Source organism: Bos mutus, chromosome 27 (genome assembly GCF_027580195.1).
Source record: "Bos mutus isolate GX-2022 chromosome 27, NWIPB_WYAK_1.1, whole genome shotgun sequence".
In the NCBI taxonomy this organism is placed as follows: domain Eukaryota; kingdom Metazoa; phylum Chordata; class Mammalia; order Artiodactyla; family Bovidae; genus Bos; species Bos mutus.
In genome coordinates, this window is record NC_091643.1 from 6,666,913 (window position 1) to 6,685,228 (window position 18,316).

Below are 18,316 nucleotides of genomic sequence, written 5' to 3' on the forward strand. Positions count from 1 at the left end.
AACACACATCCCCTCCCCTCTGAACCCCTTTTCCACCTCCCAGCCCACCCCACCCCTGTAGTTGTCACAGAGTACCAGGTTGAGCTCCTTATGTCACACAGCAAATTCCCACTCACTCTCTGTTTACATACGGTAATATATATGTTTCTACGCCATTCTCTTCGTAGCACTTTTTACAATAGCTAGGACATGGAAGCAACCTAGATGTCCCATCAACAGAAGAATGGCTACAGAAACTGTGGTACATATACCCAATGGAATATCTGCTGCTGCTAAGTCGCTTCAGTCGTATCCAACTCTGCGTGACCCTATAGATGGCAGCCCACCAGGCTCCCCGTCCCTGGCATTCTCCGGGCAAGAACACTGGAGTGGGTTGCCATTTCCCATTTCCTTCTCCAATGCATGAAAGTGAAAAGTGAAAGTGAAGTCGCTCAGTCGTATCTGACTCCTAGCGACCCCATGGACTGCAGCCTACCAGGCCCCTCCGTCCATTGGATTTTCCAGGCAAGAGTACTGGAGTGGGGTGCCATTGCCTTCTCCGAATGGAATATCACTCAGCTATAAAAAAGAACGCATTTGAGTCAGCCCTAATGAGGTGGATGAACCTAGAGCCTATTATAGTGAAATAAGTCAGAAAGAAAAGACAAATGTCATATATTGATGCATATACATGGAATCTAGAAAGATGATAGTGATGAACTTATCTGCAGGGCAGAGGTGGAGACGCAGACACAGAGAACAGACTTTTGGACACAGTGCGGGGAGGAGAGGGTGGGACGAATTGAGAGAAGAGTATGAAATGGCTTTTTATTTGTTGACCTTTTCAGACAGGGCGTAAGCTCCTCTAGAGGCCTATTTGCTCTCAGGCATGCGTGCAGCGCACAGCGTTCTGAAAACTACAGCAGTCCTGACCTAAAGACGCATGCGCTACTGGTTGGCGTCCTGTGAGGTCTGAGTCAGGATGACAGTTTGTCAACCTAAGTTCAGCTGATAACAGACGCTTGACTTTTAAGTGCCGATCTGGGAATCATGAAATGATTGAAATGCTGACATTTCTATGATTGTTCATGTTTCCTGGTAACAAAAAGGAAGACTCTCTGAAAGTGGGTCTGAATTAGAAAATCTTAAAAGGTTAGTTACACTAAGTATGGAAGGTAATTAGAGACAGCCTCACATTCCAACAGAAGAGAGGTGGCATCAGGCAAGTGCCATGACGGACAGAGGAGAATCACTGATCCTGATCAGAGCCCGAAGCTGCCTTCAGAAAGAAGCTCCTGCGTACTTACTGTGTGTTAGCCAGAAGTTAGGGGTTCTCTAATGGCTCAAGAGGTAAGGAATCGGCCTGCCAATGCAGAAAACGTAGGTTTGATCCCTGGTTGGGGAAGATCCCCTGGAGGACGAAATGGCAACCCACTCCGGTATTCTTGCCTGGAGAATCCCATGGACAGAGGAGTCTCATGGGCTACAGTCCATGAAGTCGCAAAGAGTCAGACATGTCTTAGCAACCAAACGAGAACAAGAAGCCAGAAGTTAGTGGAATCTGGTTGATGTGGTAAAGGGTAACAAAAAGTTCTCCAAAATCACTTGTTTTAAAATTCTAGTAGTTAGAAAAGACATGCAATAGAGCTATGTGTTTATATAAGAATTGCTGGTTGTTCAGTCGCCAAGTCACGTCCGACTCTTTGTAACCCCATGGACTGCAGCACAACAGGCCTCCCTGTCCCCTACCATCTCTCAGAGTTTGCCCAAGTTCATGTCCATTGAATCGGTGATGCCATCCAACCATCTCATCCTCTGTCATCCCCTTCTTCTTCTGTCTTCAATCTTTCCCATTATCAGGGTCTCTTCCAATGAGTCAGCTTATACAAGAAGAGTCTAATGGAAAAAACATTAGCATGGTTCCAACCACTCTTCAGAAGCCTGAGGAGGCAAACCAACCTCTGAGCCTCAGCTTCTTAATTTAAAAAATGGAGACAATATCCTCCTATAAAGTTGTAGGGCTCAAATATAAAAAGTACCCCAAAACTACATCATACTAACAAACCCATGTTATTTCTGGCTGAATGGTCACTACAGTAAGTGGGCTCAATAAGCCTCCCAGGCCCTTCCTGCCTCGATGAGGTGGGATGCTCTGATTTGGGATGACTGTTCCCTTAGATATTATATACAAAGCTGCTGCTGCTGCTAAGTCGCTTCAGTCGTGTCCGACTCTGTGCGACCCCATAGACAGCAGCCCACCAGGCTCACCCGTCCCTGGGATTCTCCAAGCAGAAACACTGGAGTGGGTTGCCATGTCCTTCTCCAATGCATGAAAGTGAAAAGTGAAAGTGAAGTCGCTCAGTCGTGTCCGACTCTTAGCGACCCCATGGACTGCAGCCCACCAGTCTCCTCCGTCCATGGGATTCTCCAGGCAAGAGTACAGGAGTGGGCTGCCATTGCCTTCTCTGATATACAAAGCAATACCCTGTAAAGATGTGTGTGTGTGTGTCTTTGTTCAGGGGGCATGCAACAGAGAGAGTTGTAAGCAAACAGGCAGGGATATGCACCTTAGAGGCATGAGATCTTTGTTAAGTCTTCGGTTTCCTAAGGAGTCACGGAAAACCTTCGTGATGAGCCTGTTTGTGCTGGGACAGGAGGAGGGGCAGCCTGGCTGAGTGGGGGTTGGAGAGGCTCGGAGCATCTGCCTGGTGTAGGCTCAGCTGTGCCTGGTTTTCCTTCTGGTGACTGTGGGTTTTTTTTTTTTTTTTTGGTTGGTAGTGATTTTTACTACTATTCTCACTCTTAATGAGGAAATACTAATTGGGTAAAAATCATTAGGTTATTTCCTTTTTTTTCTTTTTTACATATTTATTTATTTGTTTTTGGCTGTGTAGGCCTCAATTGCAGCATGCAGGAGCTTTCATTGCAGCTGCCCCCCAGCACGTGGGATCTTAGTTCTCCGACCAGGGATTGAACCTGCCTCCCCTGCCTTGGGAGGCAGATTCTTAACCACTGGACCACCAGGGAGGTCCCTAGGCTATTTCTTAGCTGAGCAATCTTCAAAAGCAATCTTGAAAAGATGAGCAATTGATAATGGAATGGGACCCCAAGCCGCCCACCCTGCAGGGGCAGAGGCGATGTGTGTATGTGTGGCGTGTACGTGCTCAGAGCGAAAGCAGGGTGGGCTTTGGTAACTTCGGAAGGCTTATTTGACTCCTTTAGTTAGGGGAGCAGAGGCCCTGCTTCCTTCGTCTCACAACGCTGCCCCCTCTTTTAGGAGCCAAGCTCTGGCAGCCACGGTGGGCGGGGGCCGAGGTGCAGCAGCTGCCCACCTGGAGAACACGGGAGGCGCGGGAGGAGTACCTGGGAACCTCTGGACGGGAAGCTCTGATGCTGAGAATCTGATCCGGGCAAGTAAGGCGTGGAAAAAGAGGATGGCGGTAGAATGTGTGTGCTGGCGAGGCCCTGGAGAACACGCTCCATCCGATTATCTTCATCCCACCCGCCTGGCACGGCCTGACCCAGGCTGAGCCAGGCTCTGCCATGCTGAACGGAACCAGTCTGGGGCTGGAGGAAAAGTATGCCTTTTTTCCATAATCCTTCATCCAGATTACAGAGAAGCGGCTACAGGAGGTAAGGAGAGGAAGGGGTGAGCTGTCTTCTCAGCTGTACTTGAATCCCAGGAGGTTACATGGGAGAGCACCATGCCTCCTGGGAGCACAGTCACCCAGTGGGTCCTGCGAGGGGGACTAGCTGGCACACAGTGGGACACTGTCTGGATCCTTTGGGGGCCTGGGTGTGGGGGAGGGCAGCACACACTCATCCTCAGAGGGTCTGACATTCTTCTGGGGGAGAAAACTGCTTCCTTGGTAAAACAGTTCATGAACTGAACTGTGACACCGTTTCTTTCACTTTCATGATTCACTAGCTACTTGAAACATTATTTTCATCATATTTCTACTCCTGGGTACTCTCTATCCAGCCTGTAAAACAAATGTCAAAAGCTGTTTTGGGATCACCCTACTGGTCCCGTGGTTAAGATTCTGCCTTCCAATGCAGGGGAGGCTGGAGGTATGATTCCTGGTGGGCGAGCTAAGATCCTACATTCCTTGAGGTCAAAGAACCAAAACATGAAGCGGGAGTAATACTGAAACAAATTCAATAAAGATTTTAAAAATGGTCCATGTTTAAAAAGACATCTTAAAAAAGCTGTTTTTGCCATTCTCTGACCACGCCAAGTCTCCCAAAACTGTTATTTCCCTTTCACTGGTTAAAAATGCACCCCGCCCCACCACCACCTTTTTCTTTAACCTTGCCTGCCTGGCAAATGCCTGATCATCACTGAGGTATGGTGGGTTCAGGGTGTGTTAACTCCTCAGGGAGGCACTCTCTGACCTTTGCAAGCGTGATCAGGGGCCTTATCCGGTGAGACTCTGCATCCCTCTATTAGTTTATACACTGTTTGAAGGTGAAGCTTCAGTTTCCCTGTTCCTTGTCTCGCTCTGTGGGTTCTCTGTGGCAGAGACTGTATCTTCGTCATCGCTGGAAGCCCAGCGTTCAGCAGAGTACCAAGCTCTAAACGGCTGTGTGAAGACATAACCCCCAAACTGTACAAACCCCCAATTACCCTGCAACGATATAACTTTCTTTCTGTGCAGCATCTGCCGCCCCGTGCTAGCAGGTCAGGACTCCAGCAAGGTTAAGGATTAGCCAGCAATGGGACGAGAGGAGCCCTTTGTAGGACACGCGCTGTACCAGTGCGGAGCCTCCGATACACTCTACATTCTGGAGGTAATTTGAAGAGGGAGAGGTCTAGGAGCTGGCGCCGCTGATGCTGGCAGGCAGCTGAGTGTCCTGCGGGCGCCCCTGGGGCAGTGGGCCGCAGACAGCTCCCTGGTAACCTTACAGTGCTTGGCATCTTCAGATGTGGAGGCCCACTGGGTCTTCACATTCGCATAGCCTCTTTGTTTTTTAAAGAAGATCTTACAAGTTAGGAAGAAACCAATAAAACACCAGAGCAGATATATCCATCCAAGAACCTGGCCCACTATGATGGCGCTTCCACTGGCTGATGAGCTAGGCTCTAGGATCTGCGCAAAGCTCTGGGAACAGACATTAGATGGCTGCTATGCTGAGACTTTAAACACTTGTCACATTTTTTCAGCCCCTCCTTTTCTTTCAAAGAGCACTCACAACAATAAGAAGGGAGTTTGGCCTGGATACAGGACAGGGTGCCCTTTCTCAGGCTACTTTGTCTGAGCACAGAGTAGCAGCCTGAGAGGTGACCACAGCGCGATCTGCACGCTCCTGAACAAACACATCATTTCCTCTGGGTCCCGTTTTTCACTTTATGAGAGGAATCTCACCCAGTTTTCCGTAAGTGCCCATCTGCCCACTCCAGAGGTACCATAAATATGGAGGTGCAATCTAATTTTGTAGCTTTAATCCAACTGATGTTGACACTTCAGAATTCACAAAGTCAGTTCCTTGTCAACATGTAGGCCCTCTCTATTTGATGTCTGGACGAGTCAAACAATTCAATTCCCTTATCCGAGGGAGAGGACAACAAGAAAGGCAGAGCTGTTGACTTGGAAATAGCCTCTCTCTGTGCATCACTTCTGTCAAAGGCAAGAATGTTTTTCTCTCTTCCCAGGCTCACCCTGGGATGGAGTGGGCGGAAATCCTGTGACTAGGTATTCAATGAAATGACTTTGCCAAAGACATCTTGGCCCCTCATAGAGGTTTTAGAGAAAATGACAAAGTTAGCCAAGAGAATAGGATTGATGCTGGGGAAACAGCTGTGATATGTGAAATTTAATTTCAAAGGGCTGTTCCCTGCAGAGACAAATCTAGCTGAAAGGACCAGTGTGGGCCCAGCGTGTATACACATGGTGCTTTGGCAAAGGCCAAAGCAGCTGACTTATAAATAGAAGCTGTGCTGGCTCCATAGGGAAACGAAGACAAAGATGCCCGGCCACCTAAGAACAGGAATAATCACCTAACTTCAGAGTCTCCACTCCTCCAGTTGTTTGACCCCTCAAAGCAATGTGTACATTTCAGAAGGCTGTCCCAGATCACTGTCTTTACAATCTTTGGGTTTCAGCTGTCTCCATACCTATCTCTGCAAGGGAACTTAACCACGAAAAGAGCTCTAGTCCAAGGTGAAGTATCCCATAGTCTAATATTCCTTACCTAACTTATCCCAAAAGGAAGAAAACAAAAGGTTTTGTTAACATTAGACATAGTTCTCAATCTAGACATTGGATTAAAAGTGCCCGTAGAAGAGAATTATAACAGTGCTCCTTACAAAGCTGCTCTGGTGGTATGTAAAATGTTGATATAGGACAGTCAAGGTCCTTTTAAATATTGATCTGGGTGACTCCTAAGAAAGAGTGGTCTGAAAAAGAATAATGCTTTCAGTTTTATTATATAGGTCATTATGATAACATTTTGAAACGTGTAAAATGAAAATAAATCACATATGTCCCCTCCCAACACCTCTGTTTCCATCCCAAGCAGGTTATTATCTCAACGGTGCAAACGTGGATGCCCTCGCATAGGCTGCCGCCCAACTCAGTACTGCCGACATGATTTCAAGTGTATTTTCTTCCCCAGTGAAACACAAGTGTGGAAAGGCAGCTTTGGAGTGTGGCAAGTGTGTAAGGGCATGTGTCTGTGCACCGAAAACAAAAAGCCTAAAACAAATGAGGCCTTTACGTTTAAATATCCAAATGCTAGTAATTATTGCAGTGAGGAAAGGCTGTGGTGGGACAGATATTGTCAGAAATTACTTTGACAGAGGAAGCTGTTCAGTATTCCTTGAAGTTAATTTAGCAATAGGTTTCAATAATCTCAAACAGTTAGTTCCCACTCTGTCTCTGTGACCAATGATACTTCTGAGAGTCTATTTTTAAGAAATAAACAGAGATGTGCACAGTATATCATTTACAGCTGTAAAAAGCTGAAATGAGGGTATGTTTGAAAATAGGAAAAATTAAATTATGATAAACCTATTTAATGGAAAATACTGTAAGCAATTAAAAATGAATGTTTTTGCAAATTCTGTAAAGAGGAAAAAGTAAAACCATTTGATTTTAATTTCATAGTCATCAGATACTAGACTAACCAAAAAATAAGCTTTGGAAGAACTTTTAATTTTAAAATGTTTCTGTTAATAAGTAGAGTAAAAGAAAAAGTAAATCATTGTCCAAGGATTGTCAAAATGTCTAATCATTTGGAGATTATCCAATCATTGTCCAGGCGCAATCAAAGGAACAAAATAAATCTCCAGAAACTGACTGTAAAAAAGAAAGGTATATAATGTATCTGATAAAAAATTAAAAATAACCATCATAAAGAGTCTCAATTGGCTCAAGAAAATGATGCATGAACAAAAAGAGAATATCAACAAAGAAAATATTTAAAAATCTAAAACAGAAATTTTGAGACTAAAGCATACAATGACACACTGAAAAATTCACTAGAATCATTCATCAGCAGACTTAAACACAGAAGAAAGAATCAGAAACTGAAGACAGAAAAATTGGAATTATGCATTCAGAGGAGCAAATGGGGAAAAAAGTCATAAAGAGTAACAGCAGCCTAAGAGGTTTACAGGACACTATCAGGAGACAAGGATCAAGACCATTCCCATAGAAAAGAAATGCAAAAAAGCAAAATGGCTATCTGGGGAGGCCTTACAAATAGCTGTGAAAAGAAGAGAAGCGAAAAGCAAAGGAAAAAAGGAAAGATATAAACATCTGAATGCAGAGTTCCAAAGAATAGCAAGAAGAGATAAGAAAGCCTTTTTCAGCAAAGAAATAGAGGAAAACAACAGAATAGGAAAGACTAGGGATCTCTTCAAGAAAATCAGAGATACCAAAGGAACATTTCATGCAAAGATGAGCTCGATAAAGGACAGAAATGGTATGGACCTAACAGAGGCAGAAGATATTAAGAAGAGGTGGCAAGAATACACAGGAGAACTGTACAAAAAAGATCTTCACGACCCAGATAACCACGATGGTGTGATCACTGACCTAGAGCCAGACATCCTGGAATGTAAAGTCAAGTGGGCCTTAGAAAGCATCACTACGAACAAAGCTAGTAGAGGTGATGGAATTCCAGTTGAGCTATTCCAGATCCTGAAAGATGATGCTGTGAAAGTGTTGCACTCAATATGCCAGCAAATTTGGAAAACTCAGCAGTGGCCACAGGACTGGAAAAGGTCAGTTTTCATTCCAATCCCAAAGAAAGGCAATGCCAAAGAATGCTCAAACTACCACACAATTGCACTCATCTCACACGCTAATAAAGTAATGCTCAAAATTCTCCAAGCCAGGCTTCAGCAATATGTGAACCGTGAACTTCCTGATGTTCAAGCTGGTTTTAGAAAAGGCAGAGGAACCAGAGATCAAATTGCCAACATCCGCTGGATCATAGAAAAAGCAAGAGAGTTCCAGAAAAACATCTATTTCTGCTTTATTGACTATGCCAAAGCCTTTGACTGTGTGGATCACAGTGAACTGTGGAAAATTCTTCAAGAGATGGGAATACCAGACCACCTGATCTGCCTCTTGAGAAATCTGTATGCAGGTCAGGAAGCAACAGTTAGAACTAGACATGGAACAACAGACTGGTTCCAAATAGGAAAAGGAGTATGTCAAGGCTGTATATTGTCACCCTGTTTATTTAACTTATATGCAGAGTACATCATGAGAAACGCTGGACTGGAAGAAACACAAGCTGGAATCCAGATTGGCGGGAGAAATATCAATAAGCTCAGATATGCAGATGACACCACCCTTATGGCAGAAAGTGAAGAGGAACTAAAAAGCCTCTTGATGAAAGTGAAAGTGGAGAGTGAAAAAGTTGGCTTAAAGCTCAACATTCAGAAAACGAAGATCATGGCATCCGGTCCCACCACTTCATGGGAAATAGATGGGGAAATAGTGGAAACAGTGTCAGACTTTATTTTTCTGGGCTCCAAAATCACTACAGATGGTGCCTGCAGCCATGAAATTAAAAGACACTTACTCCTTGGAAGGAAAGTTACGACCAACCTAAATAGCATATTCAAAAGCAGAGACATTACTTTGCCAACAAAGGTTCGTCTAGTCAAGGCTATGGTTTTTCCTGTGGTCATGTATGGATGTGAGAGTTGGACTATGAAGAAGGCTGAGCACTGAAGAATTGATGCTTTTGAAGTGTGGTGTTGGAGAAGCCTCTTGAGAGTCCCTTGGACTGCAAGGAGATCCAACCAGTCCATTCTGAAGGAGATCAGCCCTGGGATTTCTTTGGAAGGAATGATGCTAAAGCTCAAACTCCAGTACTTTGGCCACCTCATGTGAAGAGTTGACTCATTGGAAAAGACTCTGATGCTGGGAGGGACTGGGGGCAGGAGGAGAAGGGGACGACAGAGGATGAGATGGCTGGATGGCATCACTGACTTGATGGACGTGAGTCTGAGTGAACTCTGGGAGTTGGTGATGGACAGGGAGGCCTGGCGTGCTGCGATGCATGGGGTTGCAAAGAGTCGGATATGACTGAGCAACTGATCTGATCTGATCACTGGACAAAATACCTATTTCAGAGTCCCAGAAGGAGAAGAGAAAAACTAACGGGTAGAGAGCTTACTGAAAGAAACAGTGGCCAAATACTTAACAAATCTGAGGAGGAAAATGGACATCCAGATCCAAGAAGTCCAGCAGTCTCAGATTAAGATACCCTCACCCTTAGATCTACACAAAGACACATTACCATCAAACTGTCAAGGAAAAAGTGAAGACAGAATTTTCTGATCAGCAAGAAAAGAGAGACTTGTCATATTCAAGGGAATTTCTTAAGAAGGTCGTAGGCCTGCTCAGCAGACACCCTGCAGACTGGCAGAGGTGAGCAGGAGGACAGATTCAGAAAGCTGGTGGGTGGAGACAGAAAGCCTGTAAACCAAGAACACAGTACCCAGCAAATGACTCCTTTAAAAGTGAAAGACAGATGAAGAATTTCCCAGGTAAGCAAAAACAGAGGGAATGTGTCACTGCTAGATCTGACTTACAGAAAGTGTAATGAAAACAAAAGACTTTGAAATGAAAGGAAACGAAACAGCAGCACTGGGAATAGAAGAGAAAGAAGACGAAATATAAATCTCACCAGTAAAGGTAAATACACAGACAAAGACAGGATAATGAAATACTGTAGGAGCAGGGAGCAAATCACATCTAACTGTAGCACGAAAGTTAAAATAGCAAAGTATAAGAGCAACTATAAATACAAAACTTGCTAGTAGATACACAATATAAAAAGAAATAAATTCTCACACCAAGACAAATTATGTGTGAGGACGGAAAAGTAAAAGTGTAGAGTTCTTATATGTGATTAAAGTTAAGTTGTTATCAGCTTAAAAAGGATGACTTAGAACTATAACCTGTGCTACGTAAGACTCATGGTAACCACGAAGACAGTACCAATGGATGACACATGAAAGAAGGTGAGAAAGCAATCAAATTACGCTTTTACAAAATATCAACAAAACACAAAGGGAGAGAATAACAAAGGAAAAGTGTCAAAAAAGCCACGAAAGAGAAAACAATTTACAAAATGCTAATAGTAAGTACTTCTGCATCAATAATTATCTTAACTGTAAATGAACTGAAGTCCCTGATAAATACAGAGTCTCCGGATGGATTAAAAAAAAAAAGACCCAGCTGTTTGCTGTAAGACTCACGCTATGCTTAAAGGTACATACAGGCGGAAAATTAAGAACTGGAGAAGGATATTCACGTACAATGTAACCAAAAGACAGCCATATTTATTAGAGACAAAACTGCAAAAAAAGACAAAGAAGGTTATTATATAATGACAAAAGGATCAAATCACCAGGAAGCTGTAATAATTAAAAGTACATATACACCTAATACCAGAACACACAAATACATGAAGCATATATGGACAGAACTGAAGGGAGAAACTGATAGCAATATAATAATATTAGGGAATTTCTCAATAATAGGCAGAAAATCCAAACATAAGATTAGCAAGGACACAAAGAATAAAATAAACACTGTCGACAAAATGGACCTCAAAGACAGATGAAGAACACTCCATCCAAGAGCAGCAGAATACACGTTCTTCCAAAGTGCACACAGAACAGTCTCCTGGACAGATTACACGTTAGCTTATAAAACAAGTCTCAACAAATTGAAGACACCTGACATCATACCGAGTGTGTTCTAATCACAACAGGACGAAACTAGAAATTAATAGTTGAAAGAAAACAGCACAATTACAAGTATGTGGAAATTAAACAATGTATTCTTGAATAATCAGTGGGTCAAAACAGAAATCGTAAGAGAAATCAGAAAATATCTTGAGACAAAGGTAAATGAAAATACAACATAACAAAATTTATGAGATTATAGTACAAGCACCTTTATAGATAAAAAAACAAACAACCTAACTTTACACGTCAAGAAATTAAAATAGAACAAACTAAGCCCAAATTCGTAGAAGGAAGGAAACATTAAGATTAGGGCAAAAGATCAGGCCACCCAGGTGCCACGGCCGGCCACCCTGAGATCCAGCCCCACCCCCAGCAGGCCGACGTTATCCCAGGACCACCTCCGAGCCCTTCAGCCAGCTGCACTGGGCCTGGCCACACAAACCAGCAGTTAGGGAGCCACCACAGAAGGCAGGGCTGGCAGCCACCAGGCCAGGGGCAGCCCTGCTTTCCAGTCCACACACAGCACCCGACTCTGCGACTAAAGAAGGGCCCAACAGCTCACAGAGCGGGCACCCCTAGAGCACACAGCTCTCGTGACGGGAGGCGCATGCTGCTGAGCCCCAGAGAACATCTCCTAAATAAGGCCCTTCTCCAAGATTAACAAGTGTAACTAACCTACCTAAACACATCAAGAAACATCATAATTAGAATGGCAAGGATGAAAGATAAAGGGAGATGCTTAAAATCAGAGAGAGACAAGCCACCAGTTATGTATCAAGAACTCCCATAAGACTATCAGCTGATTTTACGCCAGAAACTTTGCAGGCCAGAAGGAAGTGGCATGATATAATTAATGAAAGGGGAAAAAGAGAACACCCTACAGCCAAGAATATTTTAGGGTGTCATTTAGATTTGAAGGAGAGATTAAGAGTTTTACAGACAAGTAAAGTTAAACAGCTCATCACCACTTAACTGGCTTTAAATCACAGAGAGATTTTTAAACTGAAAAAGAAAACACTACAACTAGAAATATGAAACTTATGAAAGGAAAATTCTCATTGGTAAAAGCAAACATATAGTAAAGGTAGTAGATCAAACAGTTATACATCTAGCAGGAACGCTAAAAGAAAAAGTAGTAAAATCATCTATATCCACAGTAAGTAGTTAAGGGATTCAAACACGAAAAGATATAAAATGATGTTTAAAACATTAAATGTGGTGAGAGGTGACTAAAATTGCAGGTTTGTTGGAATATATTCAAACTTCAGTTCAGTTCAGTTCAGTCGCTCAGTCGTGTCCGACTCTTTGCAACCCCATGAATCGCAGCACACCAGGCCTCCCTGTCCATCACCAACTCCCGGAGTTCACTCAGACTCATGTCCATCAAGTCAGTGATGCCATCCAGCCATCTCATCCTCTGTCATCCCCTTCTCCTCCTGCCCCCAATCCCTCCCAGTATACTTAAGTGATCATTAATTTAAAATAAACATACACACACACACACACAGACACACAAAAATACACATGTTTTATATGACCTTCATGGTAACCACAAGGCAGAAATCTGTAACAGATACAGGCACACAAAAAAGAAATGACTCTAAACATAACACAAAGGTAGTCAACAAATCACAAGGGAAGAAAGCAAAAGGAGAAAAAGGAACAAAAAAGAACTACAAAAGATCTCTGAAGCAATAGTATCTGATAAGGAGTTAATATCCTAAATATATAAAGATTCCATATAACCCAACATCAAAACAAAATAAAACAACAAACTGATTGATTTATGGGCAAAGGTTTAAAAAGACATTTTCCAAAGAAGATATACAGATGGCTAACAGATGGATGAAAAGATGCTCAACATCACTAATCATCAAGGAAATGCAAATCATCACAATGAGATATTACCTCATACCTGTCAGAATGGCTGTAATCCAAAAGACAACAAATATGTGCTGGCAAGGGTGTGGAGATGGGCATCCCTGGGCACTGTTAGTGGGAATGTAAACTGGTGCAGCCACTATGAAAAGCAGTACAGACATTCCTCAAAAGTTAAAAATTAGAACTATCATAAAGATCCAGCAATTCCACTTCTGGGTAATTTTTTGATGAAAACAAAAAGGCTATTTTAAAATGATTCATGCACTTCTGGGTTCACTGTAGCATTATTTACAATAGGTAAGACATGAAAACAACCTAAGTGTGCAGATGAATGTGGCGTATATAAAACATACATAAGAGAGTATTACTAAGCAGTAGAAAAGAATGAAATCTTGCCATTTGTGGTAATATGGAGGGACCTAGAGGCTATTATGCTAACTGAAATATTTCAGAAAAAGCCAAATGATTTCACTCGTATGTACAATCTGAGAAACAAAACCAACATAAAAACCAAAGCAGAAAGAGAGTCACACAGGCAGAAGACAAACCAGTAGTTGCCAGAGGGAGAAAGCGTGGAGGGGAGATTAAGAAGGTAACATTTCCATTACCAAATAAACGAGTCACGAAGATCAAATGTACAGCAAGGGGAATACAGTCAATAAGACATAATAACTTTATAGGGTGACAGAAACTAGACTTCTTGTGGTGCTCATTTTGTAATATACAGAAAGTATCAACTCACTATGTTGAATACTAGAAACTAACAAAGTGCTGTAGGTCAACTATATTTAAATGAAACAAACAAACAAAAGAAAAATAGTAAGTGGGAGAACTGCAAAAAAAAATCAGGATAGCAACCAATATTTGTCAAAGTTGCTCAGAGCCCTTTCTATAAAACGTTGGTGCCAAATACGATGACACAGATACAATCATTAGGGAGTTTACATAGCTTCACTGCAGCCCTTGTTACCAAGGGGACTTTATACACATAAAGGATTCATCTCAACATAACATCAAAACAATAATAAACATCCTGCACCACAGAATGAAATCCTGAAGACATAATAAGCTGGGATACTAGTCACTAGGCTAATTTTTGCTAAATATTTCAAGTTTGGCATAAAGTAGAACTATATTTTCAAAACATACATTTGAGATAACTTGTCTTAAAAACAAAAACCTATCTTTTTGTGCTAAAATAAAAACATTAAATAGTGGTAATTTTTATTGATTTACAAATAATGTCTTAGATGTGAAAACACTAATTTTAGTATCATACTTCAAGTGTGTCCATCTTAACGAAGTTGTCTAAAGACATTTTTGCAAAAGAAGAGTAAATCTTCAAAATACCAGCAGCTAAATAAAATTCATTTCCCTCAAAAAAGAGATTACTACAGAAATAAATGAAATAGAGACTAGAAAACAGAAGGGAAAAAAATCAATGAAATTAAGAGGTTTTTTTTAAAATTGAAATAACATTAAAAATGACAATCCTTTAGCTAGACTATTAAAAAAAAGAGAGAAGACGCGAACAAAATAAGAAATGAAAAATGAGACATTACAAGTAGCATCAGAGAAACAAAAATACAGGAAACAACTATGAACAATTACATACCAAAAAACTGGACAATCTAGAAGAAATGGATAAATCCCTAAAACACATGATTTGCCAAAACTGAATCATGAATAAATAAAAATCAGAATGGAACCATAACAGCATGTAGATTTAATCAGTAATCAAAAGCCTGCCAAAAAAGAAAAGTCTAGGACCATTCAGCTTCACAATAAATTCTATCCAACTTTTAAAATGGAACCAATTTAAATTAAAACCAATCTTCTTCAAATTCTTCAAAAAATATTTAAGCAGAGAGAAACTTCTAAAATCATTTCATGAGGCCAGCATATAAAAACCAGAAAAAGATACTACAAGAAAAGAAAACTAGAAGTCAATATCCCTAATGAATATAAATTCAAAAATTATCAACAAAATACCAGCAAACCCAATCCAACATCATATTATGAGAGATGCATACATCATGACCAAGTGGGATTTATCCCTGGACTGCAAGGATGCTCCAACTTACGAAAATCAATTAGTGTGATAAATCACACTGACTTAATAAACGTTCAAATCTCATGATCATCTCCATAGATACAGAAAAAGCATTGAATAAAAATTCAACAACCTTTCACGTGGTAAAAAAACATTCAACAAACTAGGAATAAAAATAAATTACTTCACTATGATAAAGACCATATATAAAAAGTCCACAGCTAACATCATATTTGAGATGGCGAAAAACTGAAGGCTTTTCCTCTAATAAAAGAAAAAGACAAGTTTTTTTTCTTCTCTGATGGTGATGGCTGTATTAAATAGAAGTGCCAAGAGTGGGCATTTTTGTCTTTTTCTTTTATTAGAGGAAAAGCCTTCAGTTATGCCCACTCTTGGCACTTCTATTTAATACAGCCATCACCATCAGAGAAGAAAAAAAACTTAAAGGCATCCAGATTGGAAAGGAAAAAGTAAAATTATCTTTGTTTACAGATTCCATGACTTTAAATACAGAAAACTCTAAAGATTCTACAAAAGAACTGTTAGAAATAAGAAATGAATTCAATGAAGTTGTAGGATACAAAAATAAATTGTACTTCTGTAAACTAATAATGAACAATGTGAAAAGGAAGTTAAGAAAACAATTCCATTTATAACAGCATCAAAAACAATACAATACTTTAGGAATAAACATAATGAAGGAAGTGAAAACCTTATACAATAAAAGATACAAACATTTTTGAGAGAATATAAAGACAAAAATAAATGGAAAGACATCCCATGTTCATGGACTGGAAGACTGAATATTGTCAAAATGCCTATACTATCCAAAGTCATCTACAGATTCAATGCAATCTTTATCAAAATGCCAATGGTAGTTTTTGAAGAAACTGAAAATTTTACATTAACATTGATATGGAGCTATAAAGGATCCTAAATACTCAGTCTTGAGAAAGAACAACAAATTTAGAATCCTCATACTCCCTGACTTCAAAATATATTACAAAGCTATAATAATAAAAATTACAGTAGTGGTATAAAGACACGCATGTGGACCACTGGAATGGTATAAAGACACGCATGTGGACCACCGCAATAGAATAGAGAGCCCAGAAACAATGGCATCAACTTATCTTCCAAATGGTCCCAAAAGCACACCAAGGAGAAAAGAGTCTATTCAACAAACAGTATCAGGAAAACTGGGTATCCATGTGAAAAGAATGCAAGTTCATCCTTAACATACACCACACACAACAGGGAACTCATCATGAACTTAAATGCTTAATACCTTATGAAACTCCTGGAAGACAACACAGAGGAAAAGTTTCTTGGCATTGATACTGGCAACGATTTCTGGTATATGACACCAAAACATCAGGCAACAAAAGCAAAAATAGGGAAAAGGGACACATAAAAGTAAAACCTTCTGCACAACTAACCCTAACCCTAAACCCTAACCCTAAGCCCAGCCCTAACCCTAATTAGGGAAACAAAAGACAGAGTGAAAAGGCCACCTTTGGAATGGGAGAAAATGCCTGAAAACCATACATATGATAAGGAATTAATGTTCAAAATATGTAAGGAATTCCTACAACTCAATAACAAAAAACCAAACGACCTGATTAAAAAATGGTCAAAGGATCTGAACAGAGAACACATATATGGTCAACAGGGATATGAAAAAAATGCTCAACCCCCCTAATCATTAGGATTAGGGTAAATCACAGTGTAAATCACAACCAAGTATCCTTTCACACTCGTCAGGATAGCCATTGTTAAACAAAATGTTTTAAAAATAACACATGTTGAAATGCATGTGGAGAAACTGTAACTCCTGGGCATCGCTGGTGTAAATTTAAAATGGTTCAACTGCTATGGAAAACAGCACAGAGGTTCCTAGAAAAATTTAAAGTAGGAGGACCATCCGACCCAGAAATTCCACTTCTGGGAACTGAAACCAGGATCTCAGAGTCATCTGCACACCATGTTCTCTGAAGCACTGTTCACAGTAACCAAGAGGTGGACACAACATAAACGCCGATGGACGAATGCACAGAAAAAGAAGAGGAAGTAAACAACGGGACGCTGCTCAGTCACAAAATAGAGGAAAATCCCGTCACGTGCCGGCTGAACATTTAGGACGTTATGTTAGGGGAAATCAGCCAGTCATGGGTGAACACAGCTTGTGCTACTTACGTAAAGCACCTGAGGGAGTCAAACTCACAGAACGGAGAGTAGAACGGTGGCTGCCAGGGCCGTTCATTGGTGGTGTTTGTCAGGCAAGATGGGAAACGTCTAGAGACCCACTGCACAACACGGTGCTTGTACAGTTAAGAACACTGCACTATTAACTTAAAATTTTATTGAGGGAGATCTCATGTTATGTTTTTTTAAATCACATTAAAAAGAAAAAATATTTCCTAACAGTCACCACCGAGGGCAGTGTTGTCACACTTCCGAGCCTCCCTTCACTGCGGAGCTAGAATCCGGCTGGGCCCTCGGAGGGGATGCACCTTCTCCGGGTCAAGACTCGACTTCCCCACCTCCACACACAGAACTAGGGAGGAGGGGCTCCAGGCACTACCCTGAAGAGGCCAGAACATGCCAACTGGATACCAAACTAGCTTCCAGATCTGGGGCCTAGAAGAAAGGATCCTGCCAGGAAATGGTCTGGTCAAACACTTACCCAGGTAACTGGAATACACTTGCATTGTTAAATATCAGGGCTTGAATGAAAATGTGTTTCTAGATTTAGGTAGGATCCAAACAAAGATAAATAACTAAATAGGGATGTAACTTCACATTATAAATATCCACTGAAACAAGTGTTACCACAACCTGTACCCGAACAGACAATATGAAGTCTAACGTATCAACTTATATTCATAATTTCTAATTGAATGTAATTAGAACACAGCTCATCCATTCCCTCTGATCACACACACTCATATAGACATGTATATAATCTTCTATATTTATAAAATGTAATATATACACATATATAAATAAATAATTTCCAAAACAACTTTTTTCACTAGAAACAAACAAACAAAAATCTAAAAAACAGTTTAGACATCAATTAAATAGTCTTTCTGTTTGATGTGGCCTCTTTGTACAAAGTGAGTATTTTCTGCGTAACTTGTCTAATTATCACTCCATAAAGTTTTGTGGGCTTCCTTTCTTGT

At 40.9% G+C, this 18,316-nt stretch overlaps 1 protein-coding gene across 1 annotated transcript in view; it reads right to left on the minus strand.

Annotated features, from left to right (window-relative positions):
* PSD3 (pleckstrin and Sec7 domain containing 3) overlaps positions 1-18,316 on the minus strand; it is a 500,681-nt gene that overhangs the window by 54,904 nt on the left and 427,461 nt on the right.